Genomic DNA, 8,815 nt, shown 5'->3' on the forward strand with positions numbered 1-8,815 from the left:
AGTTTTTAAAGAAAAAAAAACCGGGAGTCCATTGCATACCTATATTACCCTCAGAGCCAAGTCTGCTTCCTGGCCCTTTTCAGGTGGATTTGCTGGTCCCAAAGGCCCGTTCTCTAGAGGCAGGTGGGTGTCGCTAGAGCTGGCAGGAGAGGTTCAGATGTCTGCTTTGACTCTCAGGGAAGGCAGTAGCAGTTAACGTGTGTCAGAGAAGACTAGATTTCTCTTTTCCATCTCTGAGTTCTAGAGACCTGGCCAACCGAGGAGTTGCGGGACTAGAAAGAGTGAAGGCTCTTGCTGGCGTGGGTACAGTGCCGCCTTTGTCCCGCTGCACACTGGCGCTCAGTCCTCCCTTCCTGTCGCCTCCCGGGGCCTTTTAGACAGAGTCCAGGAGATCCTGCTGCTGACTGCATCATGTGGAGCTCAGCCTCCTCCCAGGGTCCTGGGTCAGCCAGTCACAGAGCAGGGGTGAGCGGAGGAGCCCCTGCTTGCTCTGCCTTTGACCCTCTTACACATCAGTGGAAATCGTGGCCTTCCCACGGAGCTGTTGCTCAGACCCACTCTCTAGCATGGCCACTGTGACCTAGAAGGGGGAGAGCTGGGAAGGGCCACGGTGCTCTGCCTGGCCACATCGACTACAGTTCTGACATGCTCTGGTCCAAACACTTTATTTCATAGCAGTTACATTTCCCATTCCTGCTTCAGCAGCAGACGAGAACTATGAAGAGACCCTTTTGCAGGTGGCAGACCTGGAGCTTGTGAGGACAGGTAGCCTGCCCTTATGACCCAGCACGTCAGGGGATATGCAAGAATGAAAGCAGTGTCCCTGTGCTTGGGCAACCTGCCATGGTCCCAGGGTGCCAGCTTCCAGAGGGAGCTGAGCTCAGACCTTTATCACTGGTGATCAAACCTGGTTGTCTCTGGGGCTTCACTGTTGTTCTGATGACCAGGTAGATAAGCCTTGAGTGACAGAAAAAGAATGCATTGACTGAGTTCACACCCGGGCTCCTGGTGCCACTCACGTGGCCGTGGCCATGAGTCAGCCTCAGCAGGGAGGTAAAGGAGTCCTTGTTGCTCTGGGCTCGCCTGGTTTTTTGCACTTCAGCATTCCTACCTGATGTGTGGGACATTTTTGTCATTCTCCAGCAGGCTGCCGTGAGGAATAGCCCCTCCTTAGGCCTGTCTCCATCTGTTTACATGAGCTGCCCAGCTGTCTGCTTCCCCCAGCACTGTCTGCCTGACCACCTAGAAGGCTGGCAGGAGCTGCCTTATAGGGAGGCAGGGAGGTGATGGGAACAGCCTCGGGGCTCCACGTGCTGTGGTCAGTATGTACACGGTTACTGGGCCCCACTCTGCAGGCCCTTGGGAAGAGGTGATGTGGGCGCTGGCTTCTGGCCAGACAGCTGGTTTCTGGGTGCCTCTAGACTGCTGTGTCCTGTAGGGGTGCAGCTCTAAGAAATATGATGTTCCTGCTGGGAACGGCAGATGAGTTGAGGATGGTCTTGGCCTGTTCTCTGTCTCAGGTGTTCTATGATACTCTCCCAAGTATTTCTTTCTTTTTCTGTCAGCACACAGTGCGCCAGTCTGCTACTTGTGACAAGGCCAAGCTTGGGAATGCTGGGTGGGAATCTTCCCTTGACTTTGCTCAGATCATTTCACATGACAGGTTGTAAGTGTATGTATACACGTGTCCTGACTGGAACAGCCATTAGCTCTTCTGGAAGCGGCCTACCCAACTGAGGAGAATGTTGTGGGTGTTGTGGGCAGCAGCCTTCAAGCTGAGGTCCATGTGATCACAGAGATCTGGGACTAGACACCTGGACACCTGGCGTCTGTTTGTTCCACTCCCCTGTCTGTCAACACTGAACTCTTTTCCCCAGAGCTTGCTACCTTCTGAACCCAACTTAGCAACCTGGAGAAGCCTGGGCCACTCCTATGGCAGGAAGCTGCCCTACATTCGGACAGTAACCAGTAGAACTTGATACTGACGCCAGAGTGTAAAAATAAACACCTCGTACAGTTCTGTCTTAATCCATCGCCAGCAGGGTTGCTATTTTTAGCCTGTAGGCCAAACAGGCAGCTGTGATTGGGCATACACCAGCCTGGGCAGCCCTCTCCTGCCATCTTGGGATCAGGCTGTTCCTCCCCTTCACCTACTGGGAGCTGAGCTGGGGCTTCAGGAGAAGGACCTTCAGTCTGGGAACATGTCTTACAGCAGGTAACACTAGCGATAGTGTGGTTGATGTCTTTGCTCTGGGAGTTAGATTGAGACTCCAGAAGGCTACTAGTGTAGATCTGATGGACACGGATCGCCAGGCCCAGTTCAAGGAGGCAGGGAACGACATGACCGTTCTTCCGTTCCCTTTGACTCTGTGTTTTGACAGTGTCTCCCTCAGTCTAGGTGGGCCTCAACCTTGCTTTGTGGCCGAGGATGGCTGCCTCTCTGTGGCCGAGGATGGCTGCCTCTCTGTGGTGCTGGGTTTACAGCTGTGCATCAGTAGCCCGCTTAGTTCTCTGACTAGTAGATAATTTTCCCACAAATACCTCAGACATAAGGCTTTAGATTTCTCTGGAAACTGGGTGAGGAGAAAAGAAACAAGAACACTGGTCATCTGCCAGAGACAGAGTAATAATAGTGACATTGCTGAGCACTGATGTCAGGTATGACAGACTCTGTAGCTCTCTGAGGGAATGTCACAGCAGTTTACAGCCCAGAGTGTCCCAGAGTTCCATAGCGGGCAGGCTGTGTCTCAGATTGGAACTGATCTTAGCATTACAGACCCTGACCTCTTGAATCCTTAGGACAAAGCCAGATGCCACACACCTGCATGTTAAATTGTTTAAGTGAGCAAGACAAAACTTACGCTAACCTTGGTCTTCTAACTAAAGCAAACACCATTACTGGTGCATAGAAAGTCTTTGCTGCCCCCTACAAAGTCCCAGTGCTCTGCCCGAGCGTGGAGAGCTAGCCATCTAAACTACTGGCAAATAAGGCACCTCCAGGGCGGGTTTCCACTGCCGAGAGCCTGGCCAGGTGAGCTGGGTTCCCTAGAGAAGCCTATGACAGCAATCACGCTGAGGCAGGGCCGTGCTTGGAGGTTTCCTTGAAAAGCTTCCCTCTGCGCTCTCTCACCTCCCCCACCCCCCACCCCGGCCCCACAACTGGTTTGTGTAATTCAATCTAGATTCTTCTCATAGCCACTTCTCTCGCATATGTGCCCTTTTATTTACAGCTCTGGACAAACCGATTGGCCAGCAGTCTGGCAGCCTGCACGCTTCAGTCCACTGTCTGGGAGGAGGGGGAGCAGGGAACACTGGGGCTGTGCTGCCCAGATCCCAGGAGCCAGAAGGCACTGCCAAAGGATAAGCAAGGTGTTGCCCACACTGGACAGTTGAAGCAGTGGAGGGGCCTTGTTTGATCCAGCTGCCTTACTCCCACAAATCAGTGCTTTAAACTGCCTCTCAGCAAAGCAGGCCACTCCGGCCTCAGCACCCTATTCCTGTCTCTAGTCTTGGTGGTTTCTTGCTTTCTCACTTGACCTGCATCTGACATTGGGAGACTGTCCTGCGGCCTCGTTGACACCTGCCCTCTCCATCCTTTCTTCTGAAGAGCTGTTTGCCAAGGTAGGACCTGAATCTTGCCAAGTTCCCCGAGGTCCTCCTCTCCCTCTAACCTGGCATACCCGCAGAAGAAATAGGGTTTGCAGCGGGCTCTCGATCTCTGGAGACGTAACTGACATTACAAGCCAGCCTCTGAGCCTGAGGGGTGTGCCCGTACAGTCTGGAATGAAGAGGGCGGGAAGGAGGCTAGATGTTAACACCCTGCATAGGACCTTTGGATTCGGTTTACTTATGATTATACCTGAAAGGAACCCTAAAGGGTCTCCAGATGACCAGTTGCTAGAAGCTGAGCTAGGGAAGGGTGCTGGCCTGATGGGAAAGCAATGCACCCAGGCTGGACCAGTGGGAAAGGCTGTCTTCCTAGGTATAATCCCTTCCCTGCAAAAAGGGAAGGATTCCCTTGAGTGAAGCTCAGTTTACTATCAGGTTTTTGTGAAATAAAGAAGAGCAATTCTTGCTGGTGGTGGTGGCTACACCTTTAATCCCTGCACTCAGGGAGGAAGAGGCAGGCGAATCTCTGTGAGGTCGAGGCCAGCCTGGTTTACAGATTGAGTTCCAGAACAGCCAGAGATACAGAGAAATTCTGTTTTGAGAAACAACAACAACAACAACAAAAAAGAGCAGTTCTTGGTCAGCACCGGCGGCGTCTTGTTCTTTGCCTGGTGTAATTGCCCAGCACTGCAGTCTCCAGTTATTGCACTGGGGCCTCGGGAGCTCAGCCACGGCCGAGACTAAGAGGCTGGGAACCCAGCGTGAGTTCTGTCACGGGTTCTTTCCATTAGCGATATTTTAAAGGTGCTGTACATTGTGGTTCATAAGGAAGTACAGACTCGGGGAAAAGACGATGCAGCCACACCAGGTCCGCGGTTCTGCTGCAGTGCCAGGCCTTTGGCAGAGGGCTTGCCTTTGATTGTTAGAGGCAGCACACACGAGGAGCCCAAAGCAGAACAAGGTCTGTGCTTCGAAAGAGGACACTATATTAGGGAGGCCTAATAAGGAAGCAGCTGGCTGTCTGGGACAGCCCTTCCAGAACACTCCCAGCATTCTGGCTGGCCTTGCTTAGAGTCCAAAATAACGTGAAACCAGTTAAGAACAGTATCCTGTTCAACTAGGAGCTGTTCCACTGCCCAGAGGGAAGTCAGACGACCTTGTGGGTGTTGGCTCCATTCCAATTGTAGAGGCCGACTCTTGAGGCCAGGGCCAGGTGTGCTCGGGCACCTGGCAGCTTGTTTATTTTCCTTGTTACTCGGCCACTGATATCCACTATCAATGCCAGTTTTTAAATCTCCAGATTCTCTGAGCATCTCAGGGACAAGCGCTTTCCTCTAGGGAAGGCTGCGCCTTTGTCAGTACTCAGGACCTCTGAAGGCCCAGAACCAGAGTCAGGGAAGGGGCTTCTACGAGAGAACACTCATAAATTCACAGGCAGCATGAAGCTTATTTCTGCTCCAGAAAGCCATTCTGCTGTTTCATTAACAGGTGATGTAGAAGCCGTGCAGAAAGAGGTGGTTTCTTTGAGTATTTTTGTGTTTGTATGTGTACATTTGTGGGTGTGTGTCTGTGTGTGTGCGCGGGCGTGCATGGGCACACACGTGCGGAGCCCCGAGATCCACGGCATGTGTCTTCCTCAGTCACTTCTTCACCTTACTGTTTTGAGACAGGGTTTTCCACTGAACCTGGAGTTCCCCTGCGAGGCTAGACTGTCCAGCAAGCCCCAGCGTCCTCCTCCTTCCCTGGCTCGGGAATTACAGGCATGCTGCCATCATGCCCAGCCTTTTACGGACCTGAATTCAGGCCCTCGAGCTTGCGTGGCAGCTTCACTGAGTCACCTCCCCAGCCCCAGAGGTAACTTCCTTTAGTCATTTACCTCACTCTTCATACGCTCAAGTCTCATCAAACCGGGTTTGGGCCTATCTTTACCTTTGCCCTGATGTTTCTGGAATGTTTTTCTTTAAATGGTAGAATCCCTTTGAATTCTATTTAGACTCCCCACAGTGGGAAAAGGAAGTTGGGGAGCATGGGGGTTTAGCGTCCCATCTTCAACCAGAGCAAACCTATTTTGTGTATTAAGGCTTGGGGAATACAACTGAAATCCAACTGTATCATGTTCCCCAGCATAGTGCTACTCTGCCCCCTGCAAGGCATAGCGACAGTGATCTCAAACTGGGTCCCTTTCCGACACCTCTAGCACAAGGCAGTCCCATAGATACTCACAGTGGGCTCCTGGAGGCTGGACTGTGGCTCTGTCAGGGAAGCACTAGCCCTGTACACATGAGGGCATCCGTTGGATCCTTAACACCTCTGTAAAAACTGGATCCAGGGACACGCCTGTCATCCTGGCAGTGGGGAGGCAGAAATGGTCAGATCCTTGGGGCTTCCTGACTACCTAGTTTTGCTAGCCTTGGTGACATGTGAGCATGTACCCACCAACCCAGCACACACATGCATACAGCATGCACACTCAGATCTTCAGAGTCTCCGGATGGGCAGTGAGTTGGTTCCATGGGTAAAGGGGCTTGCCACCAAGCCTGCCAACCTGAGTTCAATTCCCGGAATTCACGTGAGGGTAAAGGAGAACTGACTCCTAAAAGTTGGACTCTGACTTCCATATGTGTATGTGCCATGTTTGTGTCCACACACACAATCAATCAATCATCATCCAATAAATGTAAAAGGAAAAATTGCCTCAGGATGCTTCAAGATCAGAAGAGTGCAGAGTAGAGTTTATCATAATTTATTCTGACCTGTTTTAATTAAGCATTTCTTAACTTTGTGATTAGATTCAGTCATCCAGTATGGGATGAGACATGGGTTGTCGCTGACGTCAGATATGCCTGACTAGAACAGTGCAAACGAAAGCACTTCCTTATTTCCAAATAAGTCCCTGAGGTGAAAGGTCAGTGGAGTGATTGTTGGGAGATCAGGGTCAAAGGTGTGTCTTGCTCTGTCCCTTTAGACAGGGTCCTGCCGTGTAATCCAGGCTGACGACAAAAAACAGCCCTCCTGCCTCAGCCTCCCAAATGCTAGGACCACTACGCCTGGCTCCTTGTTGTGTTAGGGGCTGTCCTCAGAAGTCTAGCATTCCTTAGCTCTGGATTAAATTTGAGAAGGAAACATTAGGGGCTAGAGAGACGGCTCAGGGTAAAAGCTCCAGCTGCTCTCCAGAGGACCTGAGTTCAGTTCCCACCATCCACGCAGCAGTTTTAGGAGATCCCACACCTCCGGCCTTCACCGGCACCAGGCGTGCAGTGAGGTTAGGAAGTGGTGACACTGTGGTCTGTGGTGTGCTGGGCTAAAGGAAGCCCTGAGCATGTGAGAGCTGTCGCCAGTCCTGCCAGACAGTGCTCCATGTGGCCCCACAGGGGTGTCAGGGACAAACCCTGGGCCCAGAGCTCCCGCAGGAATCAGCTAGCACTCCGTGCGTCTGATCACAGAGGGCGTCACAACCTACAGCAAAGCCCCTCAGTGGTCTCTAGCAGCTCCAGAAGAGGCAAGAGTCCCGAAACCTTTTCAGCCATCCTGAGAGGACCAGTCATGGCTTAACGTTGTGAATTCCTCCCTCTCTCCTTCCTTCCCTTCTCCGTCGTTTCCTACTTCGTGGGCTCAGAGACTGCTGTTCCTCAAGCAGGTCAAGGGAGGAGATGGGTCTTCAGCTACTTTGTGTCTTTGTAATCCGGTCAGTTCAGTATGGAGTCAGGAGATACACAGGTCTCGTGAGGCATGGAAGCAGCAAGGAAAGGAAAGAGATAGTGTCATAGCACATACCTGTGATCCCAGCACTCAGGAGGGTGAGGCGAAGGATGGCCACAAGTTTGAGGCCAACCTTGACTATACAGCGAGTTGGAGACCTGTCTGAGGGACACACTGTCCCCAGAAAGCCAAGGGAAAAGGAAAAGGGAGTTAGCGCCCAGACCCATGTTGTCTCCAGTCCTCACCATGGAGTGACGACAGCATGGCCTGCCCTCCTTCCCATGGGTTCTACATCCACAGATTCCGTTAGCTGGGAGTAGAAATTCTCAGGAGGAGGCTGGGATACAGAGCTTGCCTGACACACACAAGCCTTTGGTTCAGCCCCCACTTCTGGAAGGTGGGGAAAGGAGAAAGGAAAACAGTTGAGAGGGAAAATCAATGGGCAGGACGGGTGCTTGGGAGCCACCAAGCCCACCTTGAGAGCTGCTGTTTGGTTGTTGGGTCTTTAGAGACAGGGTCTCTCTCTGCGCAGTTCTGGGCACCCTGGAATTCGGTAGGTAAACCAGGCTGGCCTTGAACTCACAGAGATCCGCCTACCTCTGCTCCCCACCCCACCCCACCCCACCCCCCCAGTGCTAGGATTAAAGGTGTGGGCCACTGTTTCTGGTCTGAAAGCTGCTATTCTGAAGGGTGCATCGCTGAGCACAGAGTGGACAGAGATGGCGCTCTGCTTGCCTTTCTTTGGGCTCAGGTATGGACCACTACGGCTCATTCATTCTCAAACTGGCCGAGAACCTGAGCGAGGAAGGGATGGAGGGTTCACTGGGTCTATAGACAGAGCAGAAATTTTTCTCTGATCTGAGAGAAATCAGCCTCCCTTTCTCTGGAGGAGCTTACTGCAGGCTCCCCCTGGTTAAAGGGATTCTCTCTCCTTACAAGCCCCCTGGACCCCAAACACTGATGTGACAGGCCCACCTCTGTGTCAGCTCTTAGACCCTCTGAAGACAGCTGGACCCCACCTTGGCTGTAAGCATCGCCCCCCTGCTAGGGAATCCTCCTGCAGGGGCCAGTGCTTTTGTGAACAGAGCCGCCCTGTGTGGGGGAGCCCTGACTGAGATCCGGCTTCAAGAAAAGCGACTGCTGTTCTGTTGGGGGAATGAGAATAGGTGGTTGGGGGTTTGGGTTTATTTCGTTTTCTCAAAGCCTTTGGGTGGGGCTTCCAAAATCCCCTCCACCCTAACCCAGCTGGAAGCCTTACTAAAGGAAAAATCTGGAAAACAAGTCATTCACAGTAGAAGGAAAGGGAGGGAGGGGCTTAAAGGGGCGGCCTGAGAGGGGAAGGAAGGAAGGAAGCGAGCTCCCAGGCTCTACCCAGACTTCTCCCAACACGGAGCCTGGAGAGAAGCTGGGCCCAGCTCTCTATTTTTTTGCTGCTGTCTGGAAAGTCTCCATCTTCCAGCACCTACTGCCCTCTGTGGCTGACTTCTGTCTCTACTTCCCCCCCCCC

The 8,815-nt window shown here is 52.5% G+C and overlaps 1 protein-coding gene across 2 annotated transcripts in view; it reads left to right on the top strand.

The window, feature by feature from the left end:
* Window positions 1-8,815, top strand: part of Rusc2 (RUN and SH3 domain containing 2) — a 55,954-nt gene that overhangs the window by 21,071 nt on the left and 26,068 nt on the right. The window lies entirely within an intron of this gene.

Source organism: Microtus ochrogaster, linkage group LG5 (assembly GCF_000317375.1).
Source record: "Microtus ochrogaster isolate Prairie Vole_2 linkage group LG5, MicOch1.0, whole genome shotgun sequence".
In the NCBI taxonomy this organism is placed as follows: Eukaryota; Metazoa; Chordata; class Mammalia; order Rodentia; family Cricetidae; genus Microtus; species Microtus ochrogaster.